This window comes from Dendrobates tinctorius, unplaced genomic scaffold, assembly GCF_039654945.1.
Source record: "Dendrobates tinctorius isolate UK_male_01 unplaced genomic scaffold, ASM3965494v1 ptg000063l, whole genome shotgun sequence".
NCBI lineage: Eukaryota > Metazoa > Chordata > Amphibia > Anura > Dendrobatidae > Dendrobates > Dendrobates tinctorius.
Genome location: NW_027361731.1, coordinates 18,141,857 through 18,155,221, shown reverse-complemented (window position 1 = coordinate 18,155,221; position 13,365 = coordinate 18,141,857). Strand labels below are relative to the sequence as shown.

Below are 13,365 nucleotides of genomic sequence, written 5' to 3'. Positions count from 1 at the left end.
GAGGCTCCATTATTCTCTATGTGGAGTGCGGCTCTGCGGGTGGAGGTCGGTGCTGGAGGCTCCATTATTCTCTATGTGGAGTGCGGCTCTGCGGGTGGAGGTCGGTGCTGGAGGCTCCATTATTCTCTATGTGGAGTGCGGCTCTGCGGGTGGAGGTCGGTGCTGGAGGCTCCATTCTCTTTGTGTTGTGCGGCTCTGCGGGTGGAGGTCGGTGCTGGAGGCTCCATTATTCTCTATGTGGAGTGCGGCTCTGCGGGTGGAGGTCGGTGCTGGAGGCCCCATTATTCTCTATGTGGAGTGTGGCTCTGTGGGTGGAGGTCAGTGCTGGAGGCTCCATTATTCTCTATGTGGAGTGCGGCTCTGCGGGTGGAGGTCAGTGCTGGAGGCCCCATTATTCTCTATGTGGGGTGCGGCTCTGCGGGTGAAGGTCGGTGCCGGAGCCTCCATTATTCTCTATGTGGAGTGTGGCTCTGCGGGTGGAGGTCGGTGCTGGAGGCTCCATTATTCTCTATGTGGAGTGCGGCTCTGCGGGTGGAGGTCGGTGCTGGAGGCTCCATTATTCTCTATGTGGAGTGCGGCTCTGCGGGTGGAGGTCGGTGCTGGAGGCTCCATTATTCTCTATGTGGAGTGCGGCTCTGCGGGTGGAGGTCGGTGCTGGAGGCTCCATTATTCTCTATGTGGAGTGCGGCTCTGCGGGTGGAGGTCGGTGCTGGAGGCTCCATTATTCTCTATGTGGAGTGCGGCTCTGCGGGTGGAGGTCGGTGCTGGAGGCTCCATTATTCTCTATGTGGAGTGCGGCTCTGCGGGTGGAGGTCGGTGCTGGAGGCTCCATTATTCTCTATGTGGAGTGCGGCTCTGCGGGTGGAGGTCGGTGCTGGAGGCTCCATTATTCTCTATGTGGAGTGCGGCTCTGCGGGTGGAGGTCGGTGCTGGAGGCTCCATTATTCTCTATGTGGAGTGCGGCTCTGCGGGTGGAGGTCGGTGCTGGAGGCTCCATTATTCTCTATGTGGAGTGCGGCTCTGCGGGTGGAGGTCGGTGCTGGAGGCTCCATTATTCTCTATGTGGAGTGCGGCTCTGCGGGTGGAGGTCGGTGCTGGAGGCTCCATTATTCTCTATGTGGAGTGCGGCTCTGCGGGTGGAGGTCGGTGCTGGAGGCTCCATTATTCTCTATGTGGAGTGCGGCTCTAACACTTCATCTTCTGTTTTTTCCTCCTCCACCTCTTGTAGGACCTCCACCTGTACCTTCAACCTCTCTCTTACTGAGACACGCATTCCAACATTGCAGAGAGAATCCCCTTCTTCCTCCGTACTGCACAGCCAGGTCTCGCCACAATTAGGCAGTCTTTAAATTAATATGCCTTGGAAATCGCAGTGACACAGCTAAAGAATTGTGGTCAGCTATCCAGGCTACAGAGGGCTTTTGGCCTACCGGGTAACCATTTTATATGCGATCTGTCAACATGGTGGAATTTCATTCTCCACATATTGCAGCGACTGTGGCAGCAGCAACCAGCCCTGGTGCAATATGTCCTTTTGCATAGCCTGGGCCAAAGTAGTACAGATGTGGTGAAAATCACGCTTACGTAGTGAGCACAGATAAAGGACCTTTGCACCCTTCTGCACAGTATTGAAATGGCTATTAAGATGGTTTTCGCTGACAATGCCATCATCAGCATCACTATTCCGGTCATCTACATGCTGGAGCACACTTTGAATAGTCTGTGGGAGGTTGTGGTCGTCCCAAAGGAAGATGTGGAAGTGATATCAATATATCAAAGTTTCAGACTGTTGTCGCACAAGCAGGTGCCATGGGAGGGTTTATTACAACGGTCGAGTGGGGGGGCATTGTACCACACAAACTGTTAGTGAAGGTGCAGGAGCCAAGGAACAAATGGAGGAGGACAAGAAGGCAGAGGTGATGAGCATGCAGCAGTCAGAAGATGAAGATAATATTGATCCCCTCTCTGTTTTCTGTGGTTGGTGTGAGAGGATGTAGGAAGCAAGCTTGAGTGTTACCCTGCCGCCAAGACACCATGGCCTCGGATGGAAGCGCCCCACATATGAGGGCCTTCTTGCTGCACTGTCTACAACATGATGCCCATATTTTTAGGATTAGAAATAGTGCTGGTTACTGGGTTGCCACTCTGGGGATCCTTTCCCCATGTAATGGATGCGCATATGCTGCTGGGGTATCAGAACACGATTGTACACAAAATTAAGAGTAGTTTTCCCCAAGACAGAAGTCACGCACAATTACTGCATCACAGTTATAGAGTTCCAACCCTGGGAACGTGCAAGAGCATTATTATCAGCAGTGTAAGTGGCATAAGCAATTTCTGTGAGTCATTTCACTCATTTTTTAGACCATCACGTGCACCTGCAGAATAGAGTGTAAGTCTGACACTTGAATGACTGGAGAGGATGGTGCAGGAATATCGTCAGCTCAATATCAATACCATCAGGGGGAATTTGGACCCTTTTGCATTTTGGTCTTCAAAAATTGCTGAGTGGCCTCGCTTTCATCAAGATGAACAAGTCCAGGCACTCCAATGACTTTTGCACCCCAATTGCAGACTGGGCGATGGTGTAGTTTTCAGTAGGCTGCATTGATCTTGCATTATTGTAGTATGTGACACCTTTGTTGTGGATCCCTTGCCTGCTGGTGCTATTGTTGGTAATAATTTTGGGAATGTGAAGACTCTTAAGTTGTGTCTTCATCTGGTGGATTGCCTGTAGTGGAAGGAGTGTCAAATCCTCATTATCCTATTTGTACTCCCCGGAAATTGATTACAATTTAGTGGTGTCTTCCCCTCATTTTTGGAAATATTTGGATTCCAAGTTGGGTCTCCCACATGCTTCTTGCCTGAATTTGGCAGGTCTCGGAGCACCAGGCCTACACCTGTCTCTCATCCACCTGTTAATGATCAATGTTTAAGCTAGAAATTCTGGTCCAAGCCCTGTTGCAGGCCCTGCACCATGCATTCATGCATTGCAATTATATGATTTAGTACTCTGGGTGAGTTGGGCCATTGGAGAGTTTTGGTGCTGGGAAAAACGGGTAATTCTAGTGGCTCTTCTGAGCCCTGTACTGTGTGTCATGTTAGGGTGGAAGAAGAGGAGGAGAGGCCACTTGATGCAGCGCTTGCCATCTACTGGAGCACATGCCCTTTCTGGCCCTCATTTACAAGTCATACCACTGTGTGGCTGCAAAAGAAAGGGAGTTCAGTATACTGTCCAGTAACACAAGTTGACAGTTGTCTTTGGATAGGATGATGTTTGTTCAGTAGAGCTTTCAGCAACATTACAGCCTACCCCAAGTAAACCTTGAACACCAAGCCTGTTCCCCCTTCCGCCACAACCTTACCCCTCTTTTAACTAGCTGTTTCACAACTCTAGGCCCAGACCTGTAAGTCACCTCTCACTAACTTAATAATCAGTATTTATTGGCTGATATAGTGTGGCTAGACCACAGAATTAGAACAAAAGATTAATATGTTGAAATGTGGACTGGTTCCTGCATCAGAGTATTATCTCAAACTATTTTGTTTAGTAAATGTGACCTCTGGAGTCCTGACTGCCACACAGTTGTAGCCCAAACGATTTTGAGTAGGAAATGTGGACTACTGCATGCACAACACTATTAGCACAAACTACAGGGTGGGCCATTCATATGGATATATCTGGGTGGGTCACGTATATGGATACACCTAAATTAAATGGGAATGGACCCACTGGACCACAGAGGGGGACCTGGGCCTACCCGGACTAGGGAAGGGTAGTGACCGGGGTCTGTGGCAGCTGAGCATGTGGGCAAGATGGCTACATGCAGGACTAGATGACACCGCACAACTTCAGGTATAAAGAATATAAAGTTTACCAAGACAAAGTCACATACAGAACACAAGACATAGCAATGCCAGGCTCCCGATTCCGCACATCAAGGAAGGGCACACTTCCCAGGTTTGCAGATGATGGCAGGAGGTCAACAAGGGTTGATGCAGTCCAGGGTCATCTGGCACGGGTATACCAGGAGAGCTTCTCAGGCCTCTGGCGTAGTGCAGGCACAGCAGGAGAACATCAGACACCTCCCTCGGATAGACGTCATCACAGGGAGGACCCCAGGGAACTAGCACAACATCGGGACACAGGCAAGACATGGACAGCACTGGTCCAGGAACATCAGCATGGCAGCTCAGGACATCGGCTGGTCAGATCCATGACACAGGCAGAACCGTCACCAGGAAACAAGACTGGAGACTCCCCAGGAACAAGAAGGAGGAGCCTTTCCAGGAACACGATCTGGACAGACTCTGAAACATGGGCTGGACCACCAGGACCATGGACTGGACACCTGGACACAGGCTGGACATCTAGGACAAAGGCAGGACATCTGGACTACAGACACGGCTCCAGGCAGAGAACATCAGGACACAGGCAGGACATCAGAGACATCGGCATAACATTGGCAGCGGTCGTCAGGCTCCGGACATCGGCTATGACCTCCAGGCACCAGACAGCTGTCGTCAGGCACCAGACACCGGTCGCCAGACTCCGGACATTGAACACGACCTTGAAAGGAACTCAAGCGGTACGGTGCAAGCATCGCAGGATTGGACCGGACGGAGCAGGACGGAGCTAGCACCGCATAACAAGCTGAGCACAGTGTAGTAGACGCTCAGCAGAAACACCGGACTCCATCTTCAAAAGATGAACACAGGTTTATTCACAGGACACAGGTTACAGTAAATTCAGTGACTGGGTATGTGGTTCTAGCCACAGAAGAACTTCAGGAACATCACACAGCAGGAATCAGGGCAAGGGCTTTGGTAACAACACAGAGACAGGACAGGTCCAGGGACGAAGACATCAGTTTCACCAGAACTGATAGCAGACAGAACAGGAGATGAAGACAAGACCGACCAGGAGCAACATGGAGGACCAAACATGGCTAGGTTCAGGAACCTAATGAGAAGCTCTGGCAATGTTACGGAAATTTGGTTAGGATAAATCTATCCCTGTGTGTGCTGCGGCCGTTCCCAATTAGACTGAGTATTTTGAGCGCTCAAGAATGAGACTGTACACACATAGTGACAGAATAACATTCCATCAATACAAATTATGTATTGTGCATACATGATTTTATAATTGCGTATAGAAAGGGGTGGTTAGTTAATTACCATATGGTCAAGCTCCTTTGTTATTGGCTATCTAAATATATGGAATATAGTAATTAATGCATGGCAAGATGTTGATTAAGCAACTAAAGTGTAACTGTCGCCTCTTAAAACCAGGACAAAGTTGAGACATCTACTCATCATTTTAGCACATCTGGTGTTCTTCCTCTTTTCTTATCTTGGAAAGCCCAAAAGAGCTGTTTGGTTCATGGCAGCCATTTTAAAGCAGTAGATTATAGTGTATATATTAGCTGTAATTCTATATGAGTATATATGCAAGTGAAATCTACATGAAATATATATATTTCCATCACAGCAACCCCCAGCAGGGAAGAGGAACTTTAAATAGGAGCTGCCCCTCAGCAATAGGCTGGGGACAGCAATTCAAGCGCACACACTACACTTAATAAAAGAAGGGAAGGTGTGGCTGCGCGCACCCCAAGCACAGACAGGAACCAGTACAGCATAGCCAACACAGGAACTGAGGCTTAAGGCACCTGGCAGCGGCTGCAAGCCTGGACACGTGGAAAGTAATGCACCAGCTGCAGAGGACCTCGCAACCCACGGATAGCTTCCGCAGCAGCAGCCAGGGACCGCACACGTGGATGGTCATGCTGCAGAGCAAAGATTCTATAACACATGTACGGCTACGCAGCAGAGCAGGGAACTGAGCAGCATCCATTCAGGTAACAGACAACAGTATCCCAGCTGATTAGAGGGAAAGGAGCAAGGGGTAAGAGCACAGACATGCAGAGTAACTCCACGAAAACCAGGCACAAACACACCGGCTTTACAACTTGCAGCAGCAGGAGTGGCCTCTCTGCACTGTTACACTGAGAAAATAGCACCAGCAAAGCATGTCCGCTTTTTATATGGAGAGGGACATGTGACTTCACCAATGACAGAAGCCCTTGTGTCATGAAATTGTTGATGGTTTCTGCGCCTTGTTTGCCTGCTGGAATACACACATTAAGTTCATTAAAAAAACATACAGACTGCCGGTACCCTGACCTCTCCCTATTCATTACCCCTTCCCCTCTTTAAACACGAACCCCCCCTAACCTAGACAAAGTCCTAATGTCACGACTCAGCTGTCAGGTGACCCGGGACAAGGAGCTCCTTCCCTGTCCCTAACACTAGGGGGTGCCCTAGCTCGCCCTATTTCCCAGGATACTTCTGAAGATGCTGGGGCAGCCACCCTTGCCTTATCTCCTGAGTTAACCCTCCTGTTCTCTTACCCCACGCAGGTAAGAGGGGCGCTACTCTGCACCACAGTACACCAACCCGATAAACAAGGCTACACAAACAAGGGTAAACTGAAAACATCATGCATACAAATATTCACTCACATATAACAAAGGAATGCATCAGGGAGTGGAGGATGGGAAAAAAACAAAGTAGAGGAGGGAAAGGAATTACCACACTTACAAACCACTCAACAGTCACAGATAACTCCTCCAAAACTCCTTCTCGTGTGAACACCTCTCCTCCTAATCTATGAAACAAATGCTAGCTCTGACATGCATTTGAATCAGGGCCCATATTATATAGGGGATGGGAATGGCTAACCGAGCACAGCTGGGAGCTCAGAGTTTCAAATATGGTCAATTAACCCCTGTTCTGCCAAAAGAAATGAGCACCATTAAAAAGAACTGCTTTTCAGCGCAGGAGTAGGAGCAATCAGACGCTGCGGTTTTCTGGCTACTCTCTGCGGTAACCCCGTGACACCTATCAAAACCATTATTGGAGACGCGATCATTTACCGAAATGTGCTCGAACTTTGCTCTGGAACACTAATCCAAATGTGCTACGTTCGTGCCGAATTTGAGATTGGCGAACGTTTTCCGACAAGTTAACACATCTCTACTCCCCGTATTGTACACTTCATATTGATGCCTTCCTGAACAATCCTTTTTCTTTTTTTTCATGGACTCATAACAGAAGGAGCGCCCATAGTGAGGTCACATGACGATCTCTGGTCCTCAGAACGGACGGGGTCCTGAGATGCTATTTTTTGGCGTCTTATCTGCTGTTTTCAGGTCACTTCTTGTAACTGTTTTGCAGCTTTAGAAACCTGACGGGGTTAATAGAAGTTGAAAAACTGAAACTATGAACAGTGAGTTGTTTTTCATTTTTGTGCATTATGCTCCAACTTTTGCCCTTTTTCGGATTGGTACAGGACATGTCCACCTGACATGACGCGGTGTGCACATGTCCTTACACTATACCAGCATCACTGCTCCTGTATCTTGTTTTCCCATGGTATTTTGTATGATTCTTCATCAGCTGATCTTCCTTCCATTTAGGATCCTGGCAGATACAATCGGTATAATTATCTTCTAGAAGATTTACTTTAAACATTAATGAATGGCTACGGACAAGATGGTGGAGAGGATATTACACCTCACCCTAGAGATCCTCTTCCGGCTTACTGGAGAGGTGAGAGATTCTGATGACGTCACATTACATCATTCTTATCTATGGGAATAACAGATGGACAGAACTGGAGAGGTGAGGACTCTGGAAATGTCTGTAGTGAGATTTATTAATGTGTCTCTCCATAACCAGGATTACACAGTAGTGAAGAAGACCTCTAGTGAGCGCTGTCAGGACCCTGTGTCTGAGGGATGGGGAAGACCCCTGAGCCCAATCACGGGGCCTCCACCTTACCCCCTGATCCATGAGGACATCAATGACCAGAAGATCCTAGAACTCACCTATAAGATGATTGAGCTGCTGACTGGAGAGGTGACACTGCTGGGAATGCTGGGACATTATACGGTAACACTATGAAGGGATTGGGGGGATGACTGTATCATTGTATGTGTCAGGTTCCTATAAGGTGTCAGGATGTCGCCGTCTATTTCTCCATGGAGGAGTGGGAGTATTTAGAAGGACACAAAGATGTGTACAAGGACGTCATGATGGAGGTTCCCCAGCCCCTCACATCACCAGGTAATAGACAGGACTAAATACACACGGCCTATAATTATCTGTATGTAAAGAATGAATTCAGTCCCTGTATGTGTTTCCTCCAGATCTATCCAGTAAGAGGACAACACCAGAGAGATGTCCCCGTCCTCTTCTTCCACGGGACTGTAAACAAGAAGATCCCAATGTTCCTCAGGATCATCAGGTAAATGGAGAGAAGGTGTCATGAGATCTCCCCTATGATGTGTAGATGGCTGTGAAGGTCTTGTGCTCAGTCTTGTTTTATCCACCAGTATTATATGTTTTATACTTGTGTAATGAGAGCGGTGGAGATGGCAGGATTAGAGCTGATCATAGATGGGACTTCTCCATCTGTCTGTGACTTTTACAATATTTTTCAGGGTGAAGATCTGACCCATATTAATACTACAGAGACATATGTGAGGGGTGATGAGCGGTGTAAAGAGGAGATTCCTACATATGACTGCCCAGGTCAGTAGTGACCACTAAATGCAGAGAAGTCACAGATTCTACTGTAATTACACACGTGGTCAAAATTGTTGGTTCCCCTCGTTTAATGAAAGAAAAACCCACAATGGTCACAGAAATAACTTGAATCTGACAAAAGTAATAATAAAAAATCTATGAAAATGAACAAATGAAAGTCAGACATTGCTTTTCAGCCAGGCTTCCACAGAATTAAAAAAAAAACTCATGAAATAGGCCTGGACCGCACAGCGAGTATCTGTAGCCCTCCATCCAGGCCACTCACTGATTCCAAGATTGTAGACATCTGTGATGCCAAGTAGAAGACACACCATGATTTAACATGTCCCTTTTGTCTCATTATTTTCAGGGGTACCATCATTTCTGTCCAGGCCTATTTCATGAGTTTTATTTTTTTTTAAATTCTGTGGACACATGGTTGAAAAGCAATATCTGACTTTCATTTGTTCAATTTTATAGATTAATTATTATTACTTTTGTCAGATTCTAGTTATTTTTGTGACCTTTGTGGGTTTTTCTGTCATTAAACGAGGGGAACCAACAATTTTGACCACGTGTGTATATGTTGAATTTCTAGCGGCCGTACCGGTCCTGGAAGGACAGTCAAGTGAGAAGCCAAACCGTTTTGAGGTCAACAAGAAATATGTAGGCCGATCAGGAAAGGATATAGAAGTAGGGTCCGGTAATAATCTACTCAAAACCGGGTCACAACTTAGCTCTGGTAATAACAGATTGGCTAATTTGACTCTTACACAATGAACTAAGTGACGCTGTGAATTTAGTGCAGCATCTCCACCAGCGCAGCCATGGACTGTATTGCGAAGGCTGGTTAGAAAAGTGACAGTGCAGGAGCATGCCAGTACAAGACCATTACAGAGTAGTCATGGTGAGACGTGACATGGCAGCATATGAAGTTCTTCTATGTACAAAGGTGTTTATACCTTCTGTACACAACTGATTATTGATACCCTACTTTACGTGATGTGTTTGTTGGATGAGCTCACTTGGGAAGAATAAACATCTTGATGCAGAAATGAGCAAACTTTTTTGAAATGACCATACTGCTAAGAGTAAAGATCATTTTCCCCCCTCTGCATTTGGCTGCGTGCGGGCACCAGGCAGCATAATAACACTGTTAACTTGCAGATTGACTGCATATCTGCAGGTCAACAACATTATTTCTGGTGACAGGTTACTTTTAATGCCTTCACAATATGTGCCGTACTAGTATGGCGCATGTCGTGTCTCCCCCTTTGATGTGGGCTCACCACCGGAGCCCACATCTTTTCCTGTTTTGAACAGCTGACATGTGCATGGATCAGCCACGGGTGGAATTGCAATCCACCTGCACCTATTAATCCGTTAACTGCCTCTGTCAAACTCTGACAGTGGCATATAACACGCGCTTCTGGCCATCGTTGACCACTGTCACGTGATCGCTGGTCACCGATGGTTTGACATGACAACCAGAGGTCTCCAGGAGACCTCTATGATTGTCACTGCCGGCTTGCTGTGAGCACCGCCTAGTGGTCAGCGCTCATAGCAAGTTAGGTATTCTGCTACATACAGACGATCTGATCATCGCCTTTATGTAGCTGAGCCGATTGGGTTATGGCAGCTTCTAGTCTCCCATGGAGAATATTGAAGCATGCCAAAAGTAAGGTAAAAAAAAATTTAAATATTAAAAATAAAAATATAAAAGTTTAAATCACCCCCCTTTTGCCCCAGTCAAAATAAAACGATAAAAAAATCAAACATACACATAGTTGGCGTTCAGAATCACCCCATCCATCAATAAAAAAATAATTAACCTGATTGCTAAACGTCGTAGCGAAAACAAAAGCCAAAATACCAGAATTACGTTTTTTTTGGTCGCCACAACATTGCATTAAACTGTAATAACAGGCGATCAAAAGATCGTATCCGCACCAAAATTGTATCAATAAAAGCTTCATCTCGACATGCAAAAAATAAGCCCTCACCCAACCCGAGATCATGAAAAATGTAGACACTATGGATCTCGGAAAATGGTGCAATTTTTTTTTTTTAACAGACTTTGGATTTTGTTTCACTACTTAAATAAAAAAATAACCTAGACATGTTTGGTGTCTATGAACTCGTAATGACCTGGAGAATCATAATGGCAGCTCAGTTTTAGCATTTGGTGAACATGGTAAAAATAAAATCCAAAAAAAGTTGTGGAATTGCACTTTCTTTGCAATTTCACCGCACTTGGATTTTTTTCCCATTTTTTTTGAGTACACGATATGGTAAAACCAATGTCGTTCAAACGTACAACTTGTCCTGCAAAAAACAAGCCCTAAAATGGCCATAGTGATGGAAAAATAAAAAAAAGTTATGGCTCTGGGAAGAAGGGGGGTGAAAATCAGAAACGCAAAAATGAAAAAGGGCAAGGTCTTGAATGGGTTAACATAGCACAAACATGTACCAATAAAAATGCTCACAATTCGGGCATAGAACTGGTTCAATAGCTTGTCCTGGTGTGTGCTCCTCCAGCCTGGTATTTGTCCCCCATCCTGCATTCACTGCTATTCTTCTATACATATTGTACATACACAGATACATACATACGTATTGTGGTGTAGTGTCCACTAGCTGTGTGGGTGTCCCAGGATGGGCGTATAGCCATATCCAGGGTGGTAATAGGAGCAGGATTCTAAATGACCGTTATGTATCCCAAGGTGGGTGGCCTTGGGATGAAGGCTTGATTATGTCTTGATCAGCGGGGTTACTGCTGATGTTCTGTTCCAATGTGTTAGGGAAGCCTTTAGGTGGTTGGTGAGATGGGTAGGACCAACCACCTACAAATTCACCCAGGGCGTGTGTCTAAAACACCCATAATGAACAGTATGTGTGTGAATGGTTGTAGGACCTGCGATGAGGTCATAGCCATGTGATCCGGTGGGCGTGGCTACGGACCATATAAAGTGACCAGGGTAGGTTAAATGAGTGAATGCTTGGACCCGATTGGTCTGTATGGAAGGTCTTGTCTGGCTGACGTGCTGGAAGATGTGGCTGCCTTCCTGAGAGCACCTGTAGACGCTGTGTGTCATGGCAACGTGTGTCTGATGGTTCCCTGGAGGGAATGGATGTCTGCAGTGTGGTGAAGCAGCTAAGAGGTAACTCGGACACGGGAGTGTAACTGTGAGGCTAGAGAGCCTGATTGCTGGATGAAGCACAGCCTGTGTGACCAGGAGGGCTAAGGGGAGCAGAGCTCCACTGTGAAGATACCCTGCTGTTTGCTGTAAGACTGTTACATATTGCTTTGGTTTATGATGATGAATAAGCCGCATGGACTATGTTGATGTTTTATGAAAAACCCGTGCCGGACCTGGTTATTTGGCTGCAAAGCGAGTATCCCCAACCCGAATAACAAGTGCTACCTTACAATTGGTGGAGAATGCGGGCACTGTTGTAGCCTTGTTGCTAGGGGCAACGGACGAGGTCTGCAAAATTCGGTTGCTAAGGGCAACGGTTCCAAAAGCACATGTTGCAGTGCTGGCGACTCTGAGCCAGGAGAGCGGACAGTCTTGAAAACCGTGTGGTATGCTGAACCGGGGTCAGTGATAGATTTCTAGGACACCTCTGCGGTAGAGGGGTCCGAGAACCTGCGTGGCCGGCAGGTGACGGTCGTGAAAACCGTGTGGTATACTGACCGGGGTCAGAGAAAAGAGACTGTGGATGAATTGTGGGATACCTCTGAGGAGAAGCGCGTCCGAGAACCTGTGTGGCTGTCACCAACAGGTAACAGACAGGAGTCTGTGTTGTACTGACCGGGGTCAGCGAGAAAGACTGTGTACCTGGATGGTTCAGTGTGCAAGGTCCTGGAGGGTCAGTGTTGGGAGGTTCTGGGAGAAGAATCGGATCCCTGGAGCACGTGCTGTGACCTTGAACCTGGTGAGGTGTGAGTGTTGGACAGTCTCAGGTGGAGACGGATGTCCTGAATAGCACCCGCTGAGCCCCTGGCCCTGGTGAGGCCAGTGTGTTGGGAAACCCTGGGAGGAGGGTCAGCTCCCTGAATAGCACCCGGTGCGCCCTGTTTGTTGGACGGTCTCCGGAAGAGATGGACGACCTAAATAGCACACAGACGGGACACGTGTGTTTTTGTGTTGTGTGTTTTTTTTCTTTTTCCCTCTCAAGTCAGCTTGCGGTGGCTCAGTGAGGTTAAGAAGGTGACAAGCGGCTTGCTGTAACTCGGCGGGGTTACGAAGGTGACAAGCGGCTTGCTGTAACTCGGCGGGGTTACGAAGATGACACCAGCAGCTGTTTGTGAGCGGCAGCCGGAGGTGTCGGTGATTAGTGCCAGCAGGAGCTGGTATGGTATCGTAAGAGACAAACTGTTTTGTGTGAACTGTGGTCTAAGGAGACCTGTAGAAGGGACATGGGGAAATCCAGAAAGGGGGCGGTGACCCAAATCGGGGTAGTAGCCCAAAAAGGAGTGGAGTCCCAGAGGGGGCGATGACCCAAATCGGGATGGTAACTCAAAAAGGGGTTGAGTCCCAGAGGGGGGCGGTGACCCAAATTGGGGTGGTAACCCAAAAAGGGGTGGAATCCCAGAGAAGGGCGGTGACCCAAATCGGGGTGTTAACCCAGAAGGGGGTGGAGTCCCAGAGGGGGGCGGCGACCCAAATCGGGGTGGTCCAGAAAAGGGCAGCACTGGTTACCTTAGTGGACATGTCTGGGGAACCGCAGTGTTTGTGTATGACTTTTTCAGAATGTGGGATATTCTTT

At 47.5% G+C, this 13,365-nt stretch overlaps 1 protein-coding gene and 1 pseudogene across 1 annotated transcript in view; one reads left to right on the top strand and one right to left on the bottom strand.

The window, feature by feature from the left end:
• LOC141093967 (uncharacterized) overlaps nucleotides 1-13,365 on the bottom strand; it is a 744,741-nt gene that overhangs the window by 270,583 nt on the left and 460,793 nt on the right. The gene's annotated exons all lie outside the window — the stretch shown is intronic.
• LOC141094360 (uncharacterized) overlaps nucleotides 7,405-13,365 on the top strand; it is a 183,677-nt pseudogene continuing 177,716 nt past the window's right edge.